Here is a 24,640-nt window from a genome sequence, read left to right as displayed (position 1 = left end):
GTAACCTTAACACTAATGTTTAGGGACCTCCCTGGTGGTCCAATGGTTAAGAATCCGCCTTCCAACACAGGGGATGTGGGTTCAATCCCTGGTCAGGGAACTAAGATTCCACATGCCACGGAGGCAACTAAGCCCATGCACCGTCCACACCCTGAAACAAAGACCCAGTGCAGCCAAAAAAACCCGAAAAACAAAACAAAAACCCCTGACACTTAAATGGCCCTTGCTTTTAATGACAAGGCAGAACTGAGCAATTCCTCTGTCATTTTCTAACTTTTCCCTCCACGTCTCTGGTTTAGAGGTGGTTAAGTCTGGATAGCCCATTCCAGCAGTAAAACTATCTCAAAACAATGAGAAAAGACAAGGCAGAGAGATAAGGAATTTCCTGCAAGAAGCTGCAGCTTTCCCAACTTGGTAAGACCTTTACCCCTCCTTTTTCTCTAAGCATTTCCTCTAAATGCCTATCTAGAAATTTGAAGGAATGGGGAATATATTAAATAAAACCTAAATGAAAATGGAGAACTGTCAGCTCTCTGTTTGGAGTCTTAGCTTCAGACAGGATGGTAGTAACATCCCCCTCCACCCAAGTTTCTTCCTTTTTGGAAGCCCAAGAAAAGAGCTATTTACAATCTAGGTCTTCCTCGCTACCGCAGCTGTTCTATGAGGTTTTTCTAAAGCAGTACCAAAGGGCCACTCACTAACAGACAAGAGCAGGACACAGTGCACTATGAGAACCAAGGGAAAAACAAGAACAAAACCTAAAAACGGTGCAGGAGAGTCCTAAACACCCAGTGCACTCTCACCACAGCATTCATCAGACTTGACCTTAAACCACAGGGAAAACCCTTATGCTGTGCTTCCATGCTACATATTTTAAGCCCTTTAAGGGAATCCTTCATGTTTCTGAGAGCACAGCAGTGTACAAGAACTGCCCAAGGGCCACCAGTTTGCAACTTCTAACATTTGGTTTTTCCTAACCTGCGACCGTTACGGCAGAAAGTGAAGAGAACTAAAAAGCCTCTTGATGAAAGTGAAAGTGGAGAGTGAAAAAGTTGGCTTAAAGCTCAACATTCAGAAAACGAAGATCATGGCATCTGGTCCCATCACTTCATGGGAAATAGATGGGGAAACAGTGGAAACAGTGTCAGACTTTATTTTTTTGGGCTCCAAAATCACTGCAGATGGTGACTGCAGCCATGAAATTAAGACGCTTACTCCTTGGAAGAAAAGTTATGACCAACCTAGATAGCATATTCAAAAGCAGAGACATTACTTTGCCAACAAAGGTTCGTCTAGTCAAGGCTATGGTTTTTCCAGTGGTCATCTATGGATGTGAGAGTTGGACTGTGAAGAAAGCTGAGAGCTGAAGAATTGATGCTTTTGAACTGTGGTGTCGGAGAAGACTCTTGAGAGTCCCTTGGACTGCAAGGAGATCCAATCAGTCCATTCTGAAGGAGATCAGCCCTGGAATTTCTTTGGAAGGAATGATGCTAAAGCTGAAACTCTAGTACTTTGGCCACCTCATGCGAAGAGTTGACTCACTGGAAAAGACTCTGATGCTGGGAGGGATTGGGGGCAGGAGGAGAAGGGGACGACAGAGGATGAGATGGCTAGATGGCTTCACTGACTCGATGGACGTGAATCTGAGTGAACTCCGGGAGTTGGTGATGGACAGGGAGGCCTGGCGTGCTGCAATTCATGGGGTCGCAAAGAGTCGGACACGACTGAGCGACTGAACTGAACGGAACCTGCGACCCCAGTGTGACATGATCTCCATGAAACATGACAAACCTGCTTCCTCATATCCATTAGAAATGGCCACAATCTCTTGATGGGACATGTAAAAATACTGCATTTGAGATGTTTTTACATAAAACAGAGATAGAAAAACTGTAAGTTGAAACCAAAGTGGCCAGACCACCTTCACCTGTGACTGCTCTGTGGGATCAGGATCAAATGGTGCCCCGTTCAGTGGCTCTTAGCTGGCAGCAAGCCTGCTTCATGTGGTCCAGTCACCTAACTGCTTACTTTACAGAGAGAAGTAATGGTATCTCAACGGGCAGGCAGGGTCCAATCCAGTTCAACTGCATATATGTTCAGGCCCCATCTGGCACAGGCCAGAGTGCTACATAGTCTCCACCCTAGAGGAGAGTGAGGAAGTCACACAAGTAAACAAATGACAACACAGTGCGTGACATTCTGGAAAGTATGCAAAGTGTAGCTGATGGGGAAATGGGAATAAGGGAGGCCCTGAAGAAAAGGAAGACATTTGAGCTGAGCCTTTAAAGCTTAGACAATCAGCCAGGCAGAAGCAGCAAAGAGGAAACAGCCATCAGGTACTCTATTCAATGCTCTGTGGTGATCTAAATGGAAAGGAAGTCCAAAAGAGGGGACACACACACACACACACACACACACACACACAACTGATTCACTTTGCTGTACAGTAGAAACTAACACAGAATTTTAAAGCAACTATAGTAAAAAAAAAAAAAAGAGGAAACTCAAATTCAAGGTCTCCTTAGTAGTCCCAGCAAACTGGGGCAAATGCAATTACCAATTATTTTGAGTGGCTGGAGCATGATAGTGAATGCGTGGATGGACAGGTAGGCAGAGCCAAGCCATGAAGGCTCCTATGTGCCACTGCAAAGTTTCAAGCAGGGAATGATTAGATGTGTATTTTAGAAAAATCTTTCTGTTGACAGCTGGGAAGTAACCTAGATGGGAACCTAATAAATCTGTTATTTACCATACTGTTGTGATGGTCTGAAATATGTCTCAATTGGGGAAAAATCATTATGCTAAGCATTTACAGAAATGATGGAGACCAGACTAACTTCCAAGTTAGTGATTTGGGCATGAAGTGAGGACCTGAACAAAGGGCGTGGCAGGGCAGATGGAGAAAAAAGAAGATTCAATAGAAAAGACAGGATCTGGTGACTAAATGGGGAGAGGGGTGGCTAATGAGACAGTAAATTAAGGAGGAAAAGTAGTGTTGATTTGCTTTGTGACTGTGACAGTGTGTGCTGGGGGGCAGGCACAGGGAGTTTTGTTTTGGGTTTAGTTGAGGCTGAAATGAATTTGACTCCCACGTGTAGATGTCTAGTCAATCAGTAGGTAGACATGATGGTCTAGGCTACCCACTCCACTATTCTTGGGCTTACCTAGTGGCTCAGATGAAAAGAATCTGTGCGCAGTGTGGGAGACCTGGGTTCGATCCCTGGGTCGGGAAGATCCTCTGCAGGAGGGCACAGCAACCTACTCCAGTGTTCTTGCCTGGAGAATCCCCATGGACAGAGCAGCCTGGTGGGCTACAGTTCACGGGATCGCAAAGAGCCAGACACGACCGAGAGACCAGGCACAGCACAGCACATGATGGTGTGAAATGCTGTGGTTACATGACTAGTTTAAATGACAACACTCAAATGCTGACATGCCCTTGTTCAACCCTTACAACCACATTATGGTGTAGCAAAGTATCAGCACATTATTTCCATCTCATAGGTAAGAAAACTGAAATCCAAATGCCTTACTGATTGTCATACAGCTAATTAATGTGGAATGGAAAGAAAATCCCATGTCTGACTTCTAATGCGTGTTCCTTCCAGTTTATTCAGGCTCTCGACCTTGACTGTTGAGACAAAACAACTTGGACCATGATGCATCTCCTCCTGCATTAGTTCTCAGGAAGTCAGACTCTGAGCACAAAGGCAGGACAGGGCCTGCTCCATCACCGGTTCTTTGAAGAGGAAGCAATGGCAATGAACTTGAGGGGGGAAGAGAGGCTCTCGGCAGCTCTCCATCAGGTCCTCATTAAATCATTATGGTCTAAACAGGAGTTTGTCTCATCAGCCTTTTTCTGCCAAAGGCGTTCGCTGTTTCCCTCTTTTGGTCATCCTTACAGAGGCAAACTTATCTCTAAACCTCAGAAAGGACTGAGGTTTTCCAACACAAGGAAACACTGTCCAAAGTCCGTCTAATTTTACAAAAACTTCATCTCACTCAAATGAATTTGACACATCCTTACTAAAATGCTTTTCACATACTGAACTGTTGAAAGGAGAGAGAAAAGGGAAGCCACTTTCATTGTAAGAGAAGCCGGTGATCTCTGGAGAAAGACAAAACTCGCAGACATGAAACAATCATACAAAAAAACCCAAAACAATTTTAGTTAACTGGGAAACACTGAATGTGTATTTTTATTTCTGCTCAATCCTCATTAAAATGAGGGTAAAAACAAAAAGAATAGGAGAAAAATAACAGTGAACATAAAATGGTGGTGTTTTTAGAAGATGAAAAGTAGAGAAATTAGCAAAGCTGAAAGAAAGAATCCCTGCAGCCAGAGAAGGAGAGGCCAACTGATCAGGGAAGGCTCGGGGATTAGAGGCCCCTGGTGGCACAGGAGCCCAGGCATGAGGAGGAGCTGGAAACGAGGACCCAATACGAATTCTATACAAGGCAGCGACAGGCCACCAAGTCCCCAGTCACATCCAGGGCAGCCAGAAGACTCTCATTCCTGCACCCAGGCAGGAGTGCTCGGATGCTCAGTCGTGTCCAACTCTTTGTGATGCATGGACTGTAGCCCACCAGGCTCCTCTGTCCATGGGATTCTCCAGGCAAGAACACTGGAGTGGGTTGCTGTGCCCTTCTCCAGGGGACCTTCCCAACCCAGGGATCAAACCCAAGTCTCCTTCATCGCAGGCAGATTCTTTACCATCTGAGCCACGAGGAAGCTTAAACAAAAATGACAACCAAGGATCCTGATACATCTGAGGAAAGCAAACACGAAAAGACAGAATACAGAACAAAATAAAGTGACTCAAAGGAGCACAAATAAGAAACCAAATAAAACCTCAACCGAAGAAACCTATTATCACACAAGAACAGGATTAGAAAAAACTACATCAGTGTAAAGCTTTTGGAAATTAAACACATGATGGTAGAAATATAAATATAAACAAAGAGCTTGATGATAAAGCTGTGTAAACCTTGCAGAACGTGGAACCAAAAGAAGAGATGGGGAAATTCCAGAGAAAAGATAAGAAAATTAGAGAACCAAAAGTTCCAGAGAAAAGAAAGAGGAGAAAATTATCAAAGAAATAACTTAAGAAATTTTCCTAGAACTGAAGAATGTGAACTTCCAGTTTAAACAGTCCATCCTAAATTCAATACAAAGAATAATTTTTAGAAAGACCCATTCCCCTCATGGCACAATGAAATTTCTAAACACATGGGATAAAGACAATATATTTTCCAGAGAGAAAAAATAGTTTGCATACAAAGGATTGAGTGCATCAAATTTTCAATTATTTCAAGATTTTCACAAAGTCTTACGGCTTTCATTTCTGGAAGCTATAAGACAAAAAAGCAGTACTTTCAAAATTCAAAAGTGAAATGATTTCCAACCTAGAATTCTATAGCAGACCAAAAATCAGTCAAGTATAAAAAGAGAATAAAGATATTTTTAGACATGCAGAGTCTTAAATTTTACCTCCCACACACCCTTTTATCAGGAAGTGACTGGAGGATGTGCTCTACCAAATAAATGAGCAAGTCAAAAAAGAGGAAGACGGGCATCCAGGAAACCGAACAACAACAAAAAAAAGGCAAAGGGAATAAAGCACGGAGTGGAGTGAGCCTCAAGAACCCCCAGCCGCCCTGGCGGACGCGGGGCTTTGGGGATGCAGGAGAACACGAAACTGACGAGATCAACTGACGTGTCTGCCTGGGACTTGGAAAAGAGTATTCAGGGATTCAAAATCTACGGCTGTAGTTTAGGAGTTAAGAGTGAGCTGGGGAGGGAGGAGGAAGGAGGGTTCAGGATGGGGAACACATGTATACCTGTAGCAGATTCATTTTGATATATGGCAAAACCAATACAATATTGTAAAGTTAAATGAAATTAAATTAAAAAAAAAAAGATAAATAAATAAATAAACAAAGTTGTTGATATTTCTCCCGGCCAAAAAAAAAAAAAAGAGTGAGCTGGATAAGTATGGCTGAATGCTTTCGCTGTTCACCGGAAATCATCAAAACAGTGTTAAGCGGCTATACCCCAATATAAAAATAAGAAATTTTTAAAAAATTCCCTCTCAGCCCTGCCTTGGCTGCATCCCACACAGTTTGATAGCATTTTCATTTAGTTCAGTTATTTTTTTAATTTCCCTGAGACTTCTTAACTCATGGATTATTTAGAAGTGTGTTGTTTAGATTCTAAGCATTTGGAGATTTTCCTGTTGTCTAATGTTACTGATTTCTAGTTTGATTCCACTGTGATCAGAAAACAGATACCAACTTTTGTCTTATGTAGCTTAGCATATGGTCTATCTTGGTATATGTTCTACAGGCAATTGAAAAAAATAATATGTATTCTGCCAGAGTTATATGGAATGTTTTATAAATGCCTACTAGATCTTACTAAAAAAAAAAAAAAGAAAAAACTGAGCTAGATATAGGAAACTCAGAAAACCACCAAGACAGGTAATACAAGAAAAAGGAGAGAGAGAGAGGATTGTAGTATACTAATTGGTTTGGCAGGTGAATAATACTAATAGCCGTAATAATATAAACATTAGATACTGATTAACTAAAAATTGTCGTATATCTGAAGGATGAAGGGGGAGGCAGCGGACCTAGCAAGTGAAAGAAAGCTAAACCCTGCTCTTCCTTAACAGAGACAGATAAAAATTCTAAAATTTTAAAATCAAGAAAGCAGCAAAAGCATAGTAATCAAAAATACAGAGGAAACACCTGAAATTCAGAGCCAAGAGCTGGAAGTGGCTGCTTTCCCAAAAAAGAACTCAAGTGGGCAGAAATGGCCCCCTGTTGAGGTTGGTACAGAAACGATTCTGACACCACACGCCAGGGTGAACAAGTCCTTGTCAGCGTGAAATGTGTATTTCTGGTCACCTTGGCTTTTGTGGCCATGGGTTTGGTGTTTCAAATGTGTGATGAAAGGCAGTGACTTTGAAGGGTTTATTCCCTTGCGAGAGACAAACACAGAGGAAAGGCAATGCCCCATTTTAAACTTACAGGTGATACAACTCACAAACATCACAAAAAGGATGTTCTTCTTGTTCCACAACGCCAGCAAGGAGCTCTCCCCTCTCCTGCCAAGGACAACAATCTCCTGTTTCTAGTGAGTTAACTGCGCACAAGCCACACCACACCACACACACACGGGCAAGTTTCCGGAGAGCAAGGGCTGTGAGAAACCTTATACATTCACTCCAGTAACTGCGAGGTTCAGTCACTGTACCCAGAAGGGGGAATGGGAATGGAGGCAGGAGGAAGCACAGAGTCTCTGCATGGCTGTGGACGTGAGCGTCACTGTGGGAGCGTTCCGCTCTGACCACGAGGAAGTCATGAGGAATAATGCAAGTATAATCACTTTTTTACAAGCCATATTTCCCTTACCGTTTATGCAATTACTTTGGGGGCCCTTAATTTTTATTTGATTCAGTTTACTTTAGCCTGGCTTCTTAACACTTAAGCATTCCATTTCTGTTTCACAATTGCAAGAAAGGCACAGAAGTGCTGAACTGCATGAGAATGGTCTCCGGAGTTCAAAATCCTGATTCCTGCCACACTGCATCCTCTATGACAGTAGAGACTGTGCCCCATTCCCAAGCAACAAGCACACAGGAAATATGCAAATATTTGTGGGGAGGGGGAAAGAAGGGGAAAGCTGCTGTGCTATTCTAGGTTCCTTATAATAAACAAGACCAAGCCACTGCCCTAAAGAGCCTCAAAGGCACAGAAACAAAAAATTGTAATGCAATGTTAAAGCGAAAGTGAAAGTCACTCAGTCGTCTCCAACTCTTTGCAACTCCATGGACTATACAGTCCATGGAATTCTCCAGGCCAGAATACTGAAGTGGGTAAGCCTTTCCCTTCTCCAGGGGATCTTCACAACCCAGGGATCAAATCCAGGTCTCCCGCATTGCAGGAAGATTCTTTACCAGCTGAGCCACGAGGGAAGCCTAAGAATACTGGAGTGGGTAGCCTAGCCCTTCTCCAGCAGATCTTCCTGACCCAGGAATTGAACCAGGGTCTCCTGCATTGCAGGCGGATTCTTTACCAACTGAGCTATGACGGAAGCCCATAATGCAATGTAGTTCATGCTATAAAAGAACTGTGCAGATGCTAAGGGAACACAGGGACCACCAGGATGAATGGCATCAGTTCTCAAGAAAAAAGGATGAAAAGGCTTTGCAACCAGGGAGACAGGTACGTGATCACACTGCAGCCAAGGTGACCCCTTAAGGGCAAACGCTTCTCAGAAGGCCATGCCCCCACCTCCTTCCTCCCCAAGCCCCCAGTCCATCCTGCCTCTTCAGCGCCTCTGCAGCACCGAGCAAAGCTCTCAGGAACTCCTCCTTTTTTCCCTCAGCCAGGCAGGATTCTTCATGAGCTACTTAGAGAGCTCCTTGTACTCTGCCTTGATGACAGTGAGCTCAGTTCAGAGCTCTATGCTTGTCCCTATCTGACTGCCTTTCTTACTAGACCCCAAGCAACTTCTGGGCAGATCGGAGTATGTTATGTTTACCACCGTATCCTCACTGCCAAGAAAGCCCCGAACCAGGCACATGGGGAGCTCCAGGCGTAAGAGAAATCTACACATAAAGGCAGGAGGGGCCCACCTCTTCCAAGACAGAGATGGTAAATTACTTTAGATCAAGGAAACTATTTCCAAGAACTCATATCCTCTACCTAGTTATTTCTTGAGTAAAAAATACTACACAAATACCTCTAAATATGTGCAGTTCATATTACTGTAAGGTAACATGCTACTCAGGAAGAAAAAGCAATGTTCCTTCTATTGTTTAGTGTGAGTATGGGGGGTGAGGGGAGGAGAATGTGTGCGTGTGTACACAGAAAAACTTTTAAAAACGGTTTGTTCCTTGGCTTGTCAAAGTCCACAGGCTGAACTGAGCTGGGTAGGAAGGCAAGATGCCTTTGTCCGTCACTTTTGGGAGCAAAGATTTCTCCAACTCAGGCAAGTCATAAATTCTGGCTTATATCTGTTGTCCCAGCATAATAATTAACAGCATCCTGGCCTGGACAATAAATTATATGGTCACTTTACTCCATTCAGATTTTGAGACCCTTCTCTTGAAATTTTGAGTATAAAAGGCCTGAAAGTAACAGGCAGTATTAAATGTTCACTATGAGCCAAGCATACTTTCAGTGAATTAAATAACTCACTATTTACTCCCTATCAGAACCATATAACGAACCCGAGGAAACTGGCAGTATGGGGTGAGTCATTTACCCACTGCCCCAGACCTGGAAGGGGTGACACTGGGTTTACCCCTAAAATCGTAAGGCTGTGCCATATACAACCTCTTGAAAACCACTCTCTTGGCTGTTTTTCTCATTCCCGAGTACGACAAACTCCCCACAGTTCATACACTTTCATTTCCGCCCAGCTTTACGTTGCCTGATCCTCATTCATTCTGCCTTACTCGTTTTTTTCTCTCTGGGGGTATAGGAAACCAATAAAGAGTCTTGAGAGAGGCACTATATCCTAGATAGGAACCAGATCCCAGAGGGAAATGATTAGAGGTAGTTAACCAAAAGACTCCCATTAACATTTCCAGGAATCCAATTACCTGACAAACCTTGTTACTTAGAGGTAACTATTAAAAGCATCGTCAGCTACAAGCTGACTGAATTCATTTAATATTAAAATATTCAAGATGATTATTTTGTTGTTTCGAGGAAATTAAAATGACCAAAAAATTTCAATATAGAAATAATGCAAAAGTGTACATCTAATGTATACCTCAAATGAAATTTATTATCAGATTCTAGGTCCTACATACACCACAAATATTTCCTAAATGTACCAAGCACCACAACCGAAACAGTGTTCTGAATGTTCCTAATTTGTAGGCTGAATGTCAAAGGTCTAAATTCTTTTTCACACAAGCAACTTACCCATATGAGTGAATCCTGGACCTGACATGTTGGATCAGCTGAAGATCATCTAAACTTTATGTAAAACAGAGATGTCACTTGTCCCACCCCTACCCTGAGAGAACTATCTTATGGAATACACAGGATAATGCATGTGAAAAAAAAATTGTACACCGGAATCTAAAATATAGTTTGGCATCAATATCTAAAGTGAAACAAAACATTCTAAAGAATGAGACCAGTGTATATGTGCTGACATGAAAAAATCTGTAAGATATATGAAGTGGGAAACGCACCTGCATAACAGTATGCGGCGTATGATGTCACTGCAGTAAGAACAGTGCATTTTTCTACGCCTGCACTACCATATGGAAGGCTATCTACCAAAGTGTTAAGACTGATTGGTTCTAGGGGTGAGGCCTGAACTACTTTTGTAATCACACACACACACACACACACACACACACACACACACATAGACTCTCTCCTTGACCAAACTTTATTATGGTTCCTCTGAACATTCTTTTCAACTAGGCCTTGATTTTGGTTCCCATCCTATCTTTGACTTACCCAGCCCAGTTTTAGCAAGAATTCTGTTAAGTAAGTTTATCAAGAGTTCTCCCACCCTTGATACCTGATGAATTTCCCCATCCCTCCTCTTTGATGTCTAAGAAGTCCTTCACCTGCCTTTAGCAAGAATCCTGTTGGGTCAGTTTAGCAAGAATCCCCCTACCCTTGATGTCTCCTCTGAATAATTTTCCATCCACTGACTCATTCATCCTTTTTGCCAAAAATGCTCCTTGCTGTATCTGAAGACGAGCCTCTCTCCCCTAAGGCAATACTCCTACTACAGTAGTCTCAAAGTTTTCCTTACTGCTTTACAAGTGTAAGAACAACTTTTTCTTTAACAACACACATACAAAAAAACACACACACATACACCACTTTTTCTTTTTTAAGTGAAGCCAGATCTATTCCGGAGAGATGGGCTTCCAGTTATAAGATTCTTACTTAAGAGAGTTCTTTTAAGATGGGGTTCTGGAGTAAATTTATTTCTGGGTTTGGCCTCCTTTTTAAAAAACCTCCTGTGGTCTTTGATTTTTCCAGTCTCTGGAGGATGAAAATCAATTATTCCCATTTGCTTCTGAATGGAGCTCTTCAATCACAGAGGCTATGAATAAGCTTGCCAAACAACTGCAGTACCAGTCCCCAGGGGAGGGTACCAAATAGGTCAGTGATTTCAAAGGCTGGGGGACTTTAGAAGACATTATTGGAAATGTACAAAATGGTAACGTGCTGCTGGTTTAGGTGATGCTGAGATGAGGGAGATGAAAGAGCCAACAGAGGGTTACCAAATCCCAGAGAGCCTACCTTCTAAACCAGCTTACCAATTCATCCCCATCTCCCCATTTCCAAGGAATTCCCTGACGGCTCAGATGGTAAAGAATCCACCTACAATGCAGGAGACCCAGATTTGATCCTGGATCAGGAAGATGCCCTGGAAAAGGGAATGGTTCCCTGGAGAATTCCACGGACAGAGGAGCCTGGAGGAGGGCCAGCGGGTCACAAAGGGTAGGACACAACTGAGACTAACACTTTCACTTTCTTCATTTCCAAAGTCACTGCCTTATGCCCGAAATAACCTCCCAAAAGATCTTCACTGCCTTAAGTCTCTCTATTGACAAAATCAAACATACTCTTTCCAAAATGCAGCATCCCAACCTGTTCAGGAGTGAGTCTACAGCAACAGACTTCTGAGTCAAATATCATCATTTACTCTGAACCAAGAGAGCTATGATACAATCTACCACCCCCCTCTCAGAATCACTGTATTAAGAATCTCTTCTTTGCTTTAGTTCTGTGTAGCCAAGGTGACTTCTGTAAGCTGATTATTTCCTTTATAACAATTACATCCTGTTTTTGAAAGAGATATGGCATTTATTTCTGAAAATAATACAGTTTGCTGCCTTAAGCTTTTTTGCTTAAACTAAATTTTAAAGTTATTTTTCCATAATTTAGTAGCATTATAACCACTTCCGTTAGTGAAAATAGATGAACAAAGCATATTACTTTGGAAAATTAAAAACACACACAACAACAGGAAGTTGGTTTACTAAGTCCAGGTTTTCTCCCTTTCTTTGTCCCTATTTGTAATGTTTAATTCCAGAGCCTATCCCAGGGACTCTACTGAGGTCTGTATTTTAATCAGCCTCCCAAATCTGCTCTATTTGCCAAATTCCTTTTCTAGCATTCCCAAAAGGCACTCAGTATCCTGTCCTTGGAGTCAATCCAAAAATAAGCACTCATTTTGGATGACTAAAAATGTTGGCAAACACCTGGCTAAAAAAGCAAAGCCATGCTACGTGTAGCATTTACCAACTGAGGAATATGAGACTTGAGCATGAAGGTTACAAAGAAAACATTTTCTGAGACTGGAAGGCTTTCCCACGAATAGCTTTTTGCTTCTCGAATTTTAAATGTACCTAAGTCAAGAGGCAGCCAATTACAACAACTAAACCTCCATATGGGAAGAAATGCAGCTTCATATATCAAAGAACAAGAGGAAAGTCATATCATCTGCTGATGGCCAAGAAAGTGAAGAAGTCCAAGAAGTCTTCACTGAGTCTAACAGGTGTTGTTTTTTAGTACAGCAGCTACACAGAGAGTCTGCTATGAACGAACTATTGTGCTAGACACCTAAAATGTATCCGCTCTACTTTTCATACTAAATAGTAAAATAAGAACTTTCACATGCTCAGAGAGATGAAGCTGAAGAGAGAGGTGAAGCCACTTGCCCAAGGACACTCAGGGAGCACGAGCAGCCAGCATGTGGCCTCGTTCTGCCTGACCCTTAAATCCATGTCACTCTATTTTGCTGTTGTTGTTGAGTTGTTGTGTCCAACTCCTTGTGACCCCATGGACTGCAACACACCAGGCTTCCCTGTCCTTAACCATCTCCCGGAGCTTGCTCAAACTCATGACCATTGAGTCAGTGATGCCATCCAGCCATCTCATCCTCTGCCACCCTCTTGTCCTTTTGCCTTCAATCGTTCCCTGCATCTGGGTCTTTTCCACCCCGCTCTTCGCATCAGGTGGCCAAAGTATTGGAGCTTCAGCTTCAACATCAGTCCTTTCAATGAATATTCAGGACTGATTTCCTTTAGTATCGACTGGTTTGATCTTGCTGTCCAAGGGACTCTCAACAGTCTTCTCCAAAACCACAGTTCAAAAGCATTAATTCTTGGGTGCTTGGCCTTCCTTATGCTCCAACTGTCACATCCATACATGACTACTGGAAAAACCATGGCTTTGACTACACCGACCTTTGTCAGCAAAGTGATGTCTCTACTTATTAATATGCTGTCTAGGTTTTAGCTGTCTAGGTTTAATATGCTGTCATAGCTTTCCTTCCAAGGAGTGTCTTTTAATTTTATGGCTGCAGTCACCATTGATGGTGATTTTGGAGCCCAAGAAATAAAGTGTCACTGCTCCCACTTTTTCCCCATTTGTCATGATGTGATGGGACTGGATACCATGATCTTCATTTTTTGAATGCTGAGTTTTAAGCCGGTTTTTTCAGTCTCCTCTTTCACCTTCATCAAGAAGTTCTTTAGTTCCTCTTCACTTTCTGCCATTAGAGTGGTGTCATCTGCATATCTGAGGTTGCTGATATTTCTCCCAGCAAAATGGATTTCAGTTTGTGATTCATCCAGCTTGGCATTTCTCATGATGTACTCTGCATATAAGTTAAACAAGCAGGGTGACAATATACAGCCTTGACGTACCCCATTTCCAATTTTGAACCAGTCTGTTGTTTCATGTCCAGTTCTGTTGCTTCTTGACTTATACACAGATTTTTCAGGAGATATGTAAGGTGGTCTGATATTTCCATTTCTTTAAGAATTTTCCACAATTTGCTGTGATCCACACAAAGACTTTAGTGTAGTCAATGAAGCAGAAAGATGTTTTTCTGGACTTCTCTTGCTTTCTCTATGATCTAGCAGATGTTGGCAATTTGATCTCTGGTTCCTCTGCTTTGTCTAAACCCAGCTTTTACATCTGGAAGTTCTCTGTTCATGTACTGCTAAAGCCTAGCTTAAAGGATGAACATAACCTAACTAGTATGTGAGATGAGGGCAACTGTATGCTAGTTTGAACATTCTTTGGCATTGCCCTTCTTTGAAATTGGAATGAAAACAGACCTTTTTCAGTCCTGTTGAAAGCACTGCTGAGCTTTCCAAATTTGCTAATACACTGAGTGTAGCACCTTCACAGCATCATCTTTTAGGATTTTAAATAGTTCAGCTGGAACTCCATCACCTTCAGTAGCTTTGTTCATAGCAATGCTTCTTCCTAAGGCCCACCTGACTTCATACTCCAGGATGTCTGGCTCTAGGTGAGTGGCCACACTATCGTGGTTATTCGGGTCATTAAGACCTTTTTCGTATAGTTCTTCTGTGTTCTTGTCACCTCTTAACCTCTTCTGCCTCTGTTAGGTCCTTACCATTTCTGTCCTTTATTGTGCCCATTCTTGCATGAAATGTTCCCTTGATCTCTCAAATTTCCTTGAAGCTGAAGTTGACCAATTCTATGAAGATCTACAAGAACTTTCTAGAACTGACACCCAAAAAAGATGTCCTTTTCATCATAGGGGACTAGAATGCAAAAGTAAAAAGTCAAGAGATACCTGGAGTAATAGTCAAGTTTGACCTTGGTGCACAAAATGAAGCAAAGGCTAACAGAGTTTTGTCAAGAGAACACACTGGTCATGGCAAACACCCTCTTCCAACAACACAAGAGATGACTCTACACATGGACATCACCATATGGTCAATAATGAAATCAGACTGATTATATTCTTTGCAGCTGAAGATGGAGAAGTTCAACACAGTCAGCAACAACAAGACCAGAGAAGACTGCGGCTCTGATCATTAGCTTCGTATTGCAAACTTTAGGTTTAAAGAGAAGAAAGTAAGGAAAACCACTAGGTCATTCAAATCCCTTATGATTATATAGTGGAGGTAACGAATAGATTCAAGGGCTAAATCTGGTAGACAGAGTACCTGAAGAACTATAGACGGAGGCTCATAACAGTGTACCAGAGGTAGTGACCAAAACCATACCAAAGAAAGTGAAATGAAAGAAGGCTATTTACTACCTACCAAAATCAACAGTTTGATAGATTTAAACATTTCATATAACCATTCTGTTAATAATGAAAGCCTTAGAAAGTCTATGGACTCCAAAAATTTCTGACACTATCTCTGTGTTGACAGTCCTAATACGTATGCCTTTGTGCACACACATGCTTAGCAATTACTGACTCAAAGCCAAGACTAATATGGCTCTAAACTGTAATATGAACTAAAAATACCACACTCTAAGCTGGTTCTTTGGAAACATCAACACAATTAATAAATGTCTAGCTGAGCTAACCAAGAAAAAGAGAAAGAGAAGATACAAATTACTACTACTAAAAATGAAAGAGGGGCCATCACTACAAATCCCATGGACTTTAAAAGGATAAAACAATATTATGAACAACTTTACGCCCACAAATTTGGAAAATTACATGAACTAATTTCTACCAAAATTCACACAGGAAGAAATAGTGCATCTGAATGGGCCCATGTTTATTAAAGAAACTGAATCAATAATTAATAACCATACAAAACACAAAGCACCCAGCCCAAATGGTCACACTGGTGAACTCTAGCACACACTGAAGAAAAGAAACCAATTCTCTGCAATCTACTTCAGAAAACAGAACCAGCAGGAACACTTCCTAATTCATCCCATGAGGCCAAAATTAATACTATACACTAATAACAAACTATCAGAAAGAGAAATTAAGAAAACAATCCCATTTATAATTCCATCAAAAAGAATAAAATATCTAGGAATAAATTTAACCAAGGAAGTGAAAGATCCCGTACACTGAAAGCTATTTTAAAACTCAATAGCAAAAAACCCCAAGCAATCCAATTTAAAAATAAACAGACTTTCCTGGTGGTCCAGGGGCTAAGACGATGCACTTTCACTGGGGGGCTGGGGTGGGGGGGTGTAGGGGGTGCCGAGGGGTGCCGTAGACCAAAAAAAAAGACATATGCTCTGAACAGACATTTTTTCCAAAGAAGACATACACACCAACAGACAAATGGAAAGATGCTCAAATTACGAATCATGAGGGAAATGCAAATCAAAACCACAATGAGATACCACCTCATATCTGTCAGAATGGTTATTACCAACAAGACAAAAAATCAAACGCTGGCAAGGATGCAGTGAAAAGGGAACCCTTGTGTACTGCTGGTGAGAATGGAGACTGATGCAGCCACATGGAAAACAGCACAGAGGTTCCTCAAAACTCACTGCAGTGATCATTTCACAATGTATACAAACATTGAATTATCGTGTGTACATATAAAACGAATACAGTATTGAATATCAATTATATCTCAATTTAAAAACAAAGAAAGATGGACTTTTCTGCTGGAATATTGGCTAAGATTCCACACTCCCAATGCAGGGGGCTAGAGTTCAATCCCTAGTCAGGGAACTGGATCCCACATGTTGCAACTAAAGACCAGGGAAGAGACTGAGTGCTGCAACTAAGACCGGTGCGGCCAAATAAGTAACATTAAAAACGAAACAAAACAAAAAGTCAACAATTTACAAACCAGCAAAAGATCTGAACAGACACCTTACCAAAGATTTACAGACAACAAAGAAGCATATGAAAAGTTGCTTGACATCATATGTCATTAGGGAAGTGCATATTAAAACTACAACGAGGAGTTCATGTCTTTCATGCACGATCGGCCCATTCTCCTCGAGGGGCCCGTGGAATAAACCTTTCTCTGTTCTAAGTAAATAAAATAAAATAATAAAATAAACAACAATGAAACACAAGTATGGACCTATTAGAATGGCTAAAATCCAAAACACAACACCAAGTGCTGGCAAGCACATGGAGCAATGAGACTCACTGTTGGTAGACACACAAAGTGAAAACAGCCAGTTTGAAATCTCACTTGGCAGCTTCCTTCAAAGCTGACTATAGGTAATTTACCACGTGATCCAGTAAACAGTCCTAGGAATTTACTCATGAGCTGAAAACTGATGTCCACACAACACCTGCATGTGAATGTCTATAGCAGCTTTACTCATAACTGCCAAAACTTGGAACCAATCAAGATAACCTTTAGTAGGTGAATGAATAAACTGTGGTATATCCAGATAAAATATTATTCTGCAACAAGAGGAAATGAGCTAACAAGACAAAAAAAGACATGGAGGAACCTTAAACATGTATTACCAAATGAAAGAAAACTATCTGAAAAGGCTACATACTGTATGACTCCAACTATATGATGTTCCATTAAACTAGAGACAGTAGAAAGAGCAGTTGCCAGGGGTTTAGGAGGTTTCCAGAAAGGATGAACGGAGGAAATATAGACCATTTTTAGGTCAGTGAAACTATGATACTGTAATGGTGGATGCATAACACTATGTATTTGTCAAAACTCACAGAATTGTACAATACAAAGAGTGAACCTTAACAGATTTTCAGTTCAGTTCAGTTCAGTCACTCAGTCGTGTCCGACTCTTTGCGACCCCATGAACCGCAGCACACCAGGCCTCCCTGTCCATCACCAACTCCCAGAGCTTACTCAAACTCAGGTCCATTGAGTCAGTGATGCCACCCAACCATCTCATCCTCTGTCGTCCCCTTTTCCTCTTGCCTTCAATCGTTCCCAGCATCAGTGTCTTTTCAAATGAGTCAGTTCTTCACATCAGGTGGCCACAGTATTGGAGTTTCAGCTTCAGCATCAGTCCTTCCAGTGAATGTTCAAGACTGATTTCCTTTAGGATGGACTGGTTAGATCTCCTTGCTGCCCAAGGGACTCTCAAGAGCCTTCTCCAACACCACAGTTCAAAAGCATCAATTCATCGGCGCTCAGCTTTCTTTATAGTCCAACTCTCACATCCTTACAAGACTACTGGAAAGAACAAAGCTTTGACTAGATGTACCTTTGCTGGCAAAGTAATATCTCTGTTTTTTAATATGCTGTCTAGGTTGGTCATAACTTTTGTTCCAAGGAGCAAGTGTCTTTTAATTTCATGGCTGCAGTCACCATCTGCAGTGATTTTGGAGCCCAGGAAAATAAAGTCTGTCACTGTTTCCCCATCTATTAGCCATGAAGTGATGGGACCAGATGCCACGATCTTAGTTTTAACAGATTTTAGTTAACAATAACATATCAATATTGGTTCCACTGGGGCTTCCCAGGTGGCTCTAATGGTAAAGACCCCACCTGCCAGTGCAGGTAGACGTAAGGGACACGGTTTGATCCCTGGGTTGGGAAGACCTCCTGGAGGAGGGCACAACAACCCATTCCAATAATCTTGCCTAGAGACTCCCATGGACAGAGGAGCCTAGTGGGCTACGGTCCGCAGGTTCACAAAGAGTCAGACACGAGTGAAGCGACTTAGCACACACACACGCATTGGTTCCATTACAACAAATGTACCACACAGTAAAGATGTTAATACCACACGCACACACACAGTAACTGGGGAAACTGGGCGGGTGGGGTGAGACAGAGAAGGAGCATAGAACTGTCTGTATCTTCTGAGCATTTTTTTCCCTATAAACCTAAACCTGCTCTAAAAAAATGAAGTTTATTAAAATATCCCCCACTCTCTAAAAATGAACACTCATGTCAGAAGTAATGATGTACAATGTATAATCCAAAACACGGGAAGAAAAGAATCAGTATCAGGCTGAATCAACAAGGGTGGCACAATTCAAAAGCAAATCAGGGTCCTAACTTTCCTTCAGCTGCCTGCAGGTTTCAGTTAACTGAGGGATCAGTCTAAAAAACATAGATGAAATTACACAAAATCAAAATATTACAGAGAAACCATAGACCTCACCTACCCGACTCACTCATTTTTAGATTTGAGAGCATGAAACCTAAATGTTTAAGTTCCTGTCTTAGCCCCCAGAAGCCATCAGATCTCATCTCTGTTAAGGGTCTAACCGCAAATCTAGACCATAAACCCAGGAAGAGTATGTGAGCTCTGGCCACTTCTAACGACTGTTCATAGCAAATCTCCAACTATTGTGTCACGTGCTGCTAAGTCACAAGTGGTTCTAGACAAAGCTGGTAGAGAAAAAAAAATCTCCTTTGGAATTTAGTTCCTCAAAGTAATGAAAGATGGCCAAGTGTGGCCTAGTGCTCAGAAGACACCAAAATATTTCCACTGGAGGATGAGGTGAAGAATTCCACCTGACTACTAAGCTACTGCCAAAGGACTATGAAGGGAAATGAAACATAACAAGTTCCAAAAACTGAAGGCAACCAAAGTGCTTAAAAGCCCTCTGAATGCAAATTCCTCAAGGTTACAACTAGGACAATGTTACTTAGAATCTAATATAATACTTTGTAGGCAAAGGACATTAGGAAGCTCTGAGGTGCTGTATCTTTTTTAACAGCCACAGCAGCCACACGGAGCACAGCTCCTGGCAGAGCCAGCTCCTGGGGCCGACTCTGGACAGTGCGCTGTCAGTCCACTCCCAGCACAAGCTGGCCTCAGCCCCCTGAGCTGTCCCAGCGCAGGCGACACTCTCTGCAGCTCCATGACATCTCTGAAATGTCTTTAAAGAATGAGGAGCTGCCAATTTTAAAGACTGACTAAAGTTGTACTAGGAATGTCAGGAGTATTGAACATCAGAGAATCTGATGTAGCCTTAACAGATTAAAGAAGAAAAATCATACATTCGTTCCTCTCACTAGATTAAAAATATTTTACAATTCAACCCTCATTAATGATAAGAAAAAAACTTCAAATTAACTAATGTCAGTAATATATTAAATGGAAAAAAACAAGTTGCAGATTACGTATCACCATTAAAACAAAATGGAATCAATTTATCTAAGCATGTTAAAAAAATCTGAAAAAATATACATAAAACTGCTGGAAGGATTGAAGGAAGAGAAACAATGGATTGTTATATTGTTTGACTTTTTCTGTCATAAGGATGTATTAGTCTAACAAATTTAAAATGGTATTTTTATTTTAGAAAAGTTAGAATCAACAGCACTCCTAATCGTGGCCCATTTAACTTTATATCACACACACAAAAAAGGTCATCTATTAAGACTCATCAGGAAAAAAAGTATTTCTCCGTTATACGGATCAGCGTAAATTAAATTCTCTCTCATTTCCATTTTTCCTCCAAATCCTCGTCATGTGTGTCACATGCAGACCCCTCAGGTGACTCAAGGACAAAAGTCAACCATACCAAGTACATTGCCCTAAACACTGTGCAGACTGATTCAATACATGTTTCAAGTGAAACAGCACATTCCAGACTTCTTAGATCTGTGTTCAGATCTGTGAACTATACTGGACAACTCAGAGCGCTCAGCGAGGTTAGGAATATGTAATTAATCTTTCCATTATCTTCCAAATTTATGGGCATTGTTTTCCAGAACTCGCTATGTAAAATTGCAACTTGAGAGACACAACGTACTCATCAGACTGTGTAAAACACACCCTGTCCTTAAAAACCACATAGCTGCTTATCTTACGACTATTCCTGGCTCAAAAGACCGGTGGAAAGTGCCTGAGAAGTCAAATCTGGAAATGAGAGCATCAGTGGCCATCTAACCAGGACCCAGATGACTAAAACTCATGAAGCTGCACCACTGAATTTCCTCCACAGCCTGTTCAAGTGGCCTCAGCCACTGCCCACAAGAGCTGGGAGTAGCAGTCATGTATCTTAGACGAGCAAGATGTGACAAGACCACAGAAACAGAAAATGCTCCTGGACTCTTCAAGCTTGCTGCGCCTCCTGACTCTTCAAGCTTGCTGCACTATCATCTACTTTGCAGAGACTTCTAAGCAGACCCGGGAAACCAGTAATAAGCACACGAAATGAAAAGCGTTCAGTATTCTTAGCATACTCCCCAATCTTTTATTTCTGATTACTTGAAAGCAAATAGAAGCAGGCAACTAAATATTTCACCATAGTGTATAATACTGTTGAGACAAAATGGACTAATTCTTTTTTTAAATTGTCTTTACCTTTATTAGTGAAACAAAAGTCAGAGGAGAAATTTAAGTTTAAATTAAAACTTTAGATTTCCCCCCAAATTTAATAACAAAACTACTCTGCCTTCTAAAAAGTATGTAGTGGAAACAAGGGTATCTTAAGTTTAGCTCAAATGATTTACTAAATGGCTCTGGGAAATTCATTGATTTTTTTCCTCTGCAAACTGGACTAATTCTTTTTTTTTTAATCATTTAATTTTAATTTTAATTAGAGAATAATTGCTTTACAATATTGTTCTTCCATATATCAACATGAATAAGCCATACGTATACACATGTCCCCTCCCTCTTGAACCTCCCTCCCACTCCATCCCACCCCTCTAGGTTGCTGGACTAATCCTTGATGAAAATATTTATCAAATGCAACCTACAGGTCCATTGAACCAACAAGACTGGCAAGCAAATTCCACAAACATAATGAAATAGATACCAGGATTAAATTAAGTTTGTGGAGCAGATGTGTGAAATCACTCCACAAAGCTGATGAAGAGACATCTGTTCCCTTGCCTGCAGAAGGCATCATGCATTCTGCTCTGATCCACCCCAAGAAGCAAAGGGCCTGCCCTGCAGGAAAAGGCTCCTGTGACCACTCCTCCTGAGCAGCCTCTGAACCTGTCTGCTCCAGATGCCAAAGTTTGGGAGCTAACTTGGCTGCAGATCAAGGCCACAATCCTCAAGCACCAATAAAAGTGATATTCCTATCCACCTATCTGACTGTGAATGTCACTCTTTTTTCAGTTGTTTCAGAAACAACTACATTGTACTTTGCTGTATTATGCTTCACAGACATTAGAATTTTTTCAAATTTTATTGAAGTATAGTTGATTTACAATGTTGTGGAGAGGTATTTTTTAATTGGCTCCATTATACCTCATTGGGCTTCCCCGATGGCTCAGTGGTAAAGAATTCGCCTGCAATGAAGGAGACATAGGTTCAATCCCTGGGTTAGGAAGATCCCCTGAAGGAAGAAATGGCAACCGTCTCCAGTACTCTTGCCTGGAGAATCCCATGGACAGAGGACCCTGGCTACATACAGTCCACAGGGTCACACAGAGTCAGACACGACTGAGCACACACGCACACCTCATAAGACCTACCTCCAAAAGAAACTAAAATCAGCGCTCCTAGCCCTTATGTAGTCCACGATTAAATGTTTACAGAACAATAACTCTTAGGAGAACCAGTTATGAGATGAGTTTCAAAGACACACTGGTTTGTCAGGCTCTTAAAAATTCAGAGGGGAAAAAAAAAAAAGCAATACAGGAATAAGTCAGAAAACAAATAAAACTGAGTAAAAATTAAAATTCAAATATGATAAACATCTGTCCACTGAAGGACAGGTGTCTGTGCACAGGTGGAACAAGACAATTGGTGTCAGAGCAGGCCTTCACCACAGAACTATATCACACCGTTCCTCAAGGGAGAGGACAGCTCTCTTTGGGGAAGATCCTAGAGACCTCCCCTGCCCCCAGCTCTAAAAAAGCCGAACGCCACTGATTTTTTTTTCCCAAGGCTCAGTTGAACAGGCCTAAAAGCATTGTTCCCAAACTGCTTGATGCCTGAAATCCTTCCAAGAAAAAGAAAAGCTTTTTAAACTGCAATTAGAAATAAATGGCTTAAAATGTGCTTTAAAATGGTTGACAAGTAATGCATTTGCTATGACTATATTTTGTCTAATTATGAATAAATGACATCAGAGCCTTCCTGACTTAGATGGAGGGAAGGAGAAGAGAACACAAGGTCAACAGGCGCCTTTAATGAGAGAGAGGTCATTGCAGAGGGAGGTGCAGGTTGGTGGGAAAGAAGGACATAGAACCATTATTTAAAACAATAATGTGCTAGAAAATTCAACAAGAGAGGCAAGTGTCCGTGACATATACTGGATCAAGTCATAGAACAGGAAAGGCTCTAAGGTAACTGATTTAGTCTAAGCCCTAGGACTTTGTCCTGTTTCCCCACAATGGACATCATAAAGACTGTCACCAGATTAATTTCCCTAAAGCTGGAGTCTGATCATGCCTAGTCCACTCCAGAACCTTCAATAGGAACCCTCGTCCTTCAAACTGAGGTCAAAATGATTGAGTGAAGGATTGATGGCTTGTGTGATCCAGCCACTACTTATTAATACTTTCCCAATCTTATTTTCTTCTTCACTACATTATACCCCATTACTTCAGCAAAACTTAGCTTTTCTCCAAATACGCACAGTCTCTTCCACTTCAATGCTTCCCTCTCCACCTCTCTCCCAGCCTGCCCTGTGCCTCAGTTCTCCTACGAAGCCTACAGCCCCAACTCTAGCTTCTCTCATCCTTCACCCACAAACTATACTGTTCGATCTTCACAAATACCCTGTGAAGAACTGTAGGTACATACTACCCCTAAATAGCAGAAGAAGAAACTGAGTCTTAGTGAAACGAAGCATTGCAGTCTCCCCTTAGTTATGAGGGATTCTTTCGAAGACCCCCAGTGAACGCTTCCTGAAACCTCAGACAGTACCGAACCTCACGAGTACTGTGTTAGTTCCTATATGCACATACCTATGGTAGGGATTCATTTACAAATCAGGCACGGTAAGAGAACAGCCGAACTGATAGCATCACTACTGCACTTTGGGGCCATCATTAAGTAAATAAGGGTTTACTGCGCAAGCAGTGTGATGCTGCAACACTCGATCTGATAAACCAGACGGCTTCTAAGTGACTAACAGGCAGGAAGCGTACACAGCGTGGATACGCTGACAAAGAGGCAGTTCACATTCCAGGCAGGACGGAGCAGGACGGGGCAAGATCTCCTCACACTACCCAGAATAGTTTGCTACTTAAAACTTGGGAATTATTTACTTCTAGAATTTTCTATTTAACATTTTTGGACAGCAGATAACCGTGGGTAACTAAAACCATAGACAGCTCATCCGCAGATTAAGGGGGACCACATAACTTGTCCAGGGCTCCTATAATAATAAGCACTAAACCAGGAGCTGAAATCAGGCACTCTGACTCCAGAGCCCAAAGCCATAACCACTGTGCCTTTCAGCACTACATATCCGGAAGGACTCTCTTTTCTCCTCTCAACTTCCATCGTACTTTATCTGTTTATATGAGTTAATGACAAGAGAGTAAAAAAGTGATGTGATATTATATCATATGCACTTTGCACACATATGTGCATAACATATAGTATATACATATCTTTCGAGACTTTAAGGCACATGAGATCAAGGTCCATCTGTGTGAGATCCATTTTCGTATCTGCCTGGCATCCAGAAGAGTGCCCCGTTCATACTGGTAGGTACTGGGTACAATGATGAATAAATGAAGCTACATCATCAGTCCTATGCTTTGTTTTCCAAATGAGTAGTTTCTTAAAAGTTTGGCTTCCAAGGAATTTATTCATCTAGCTGTTGGGAGGGATATGTGTGCTGTGCTGTGTTCAGTTGTGTCTGACTGTGCGACCCCATGGACTGTAGCCCACCAGGTTCCTCTGTCTGTGGGATTCTCCAAGCAAGAATACTGGAGTGGGTTGGCATTCCCTTCTCCAGGATCCCGTGGAGGAGGGAGGGATATATTTCACATCAATTGATAGCAACGAGCCCATT

General features: G+C 41.6%; 1 protein-coding gene across 8 annotated transcripts in view; it reads right to left on the bottom strand.

The window, feature by feature from the left end:
* Positions 1–24,640, bottom strand: part of ANKS1A (ankyrin repeat and sterile alpha motif domain containing 1A) — a 168,953-nt gene that overhangs the window by 103,602 nt on the left and 40,711 nt on the right. The gene's annotated exons all lie outside the window — the stretch shown is intronic.

Source organism: Bos taurus, chromosome 23 (genome assembly GCF_002263795.3).
Source record: "Bos taurus isolate L1 Dominette 01449 registration number 42190680 breed Hereford chromosome 23, ARS-UCD2.0, whole genome shotgun sequence".
Taxonomy (NCBI): domain Eukaryota; kingdom Metazoa; phylum Chordata; class Mammalia; order Artiodactyla; family Bovidae; genus Bos; species Bos taurus.
This window is presented reverse-complemented; position numbering and strand designations above follow the sequence as displayed.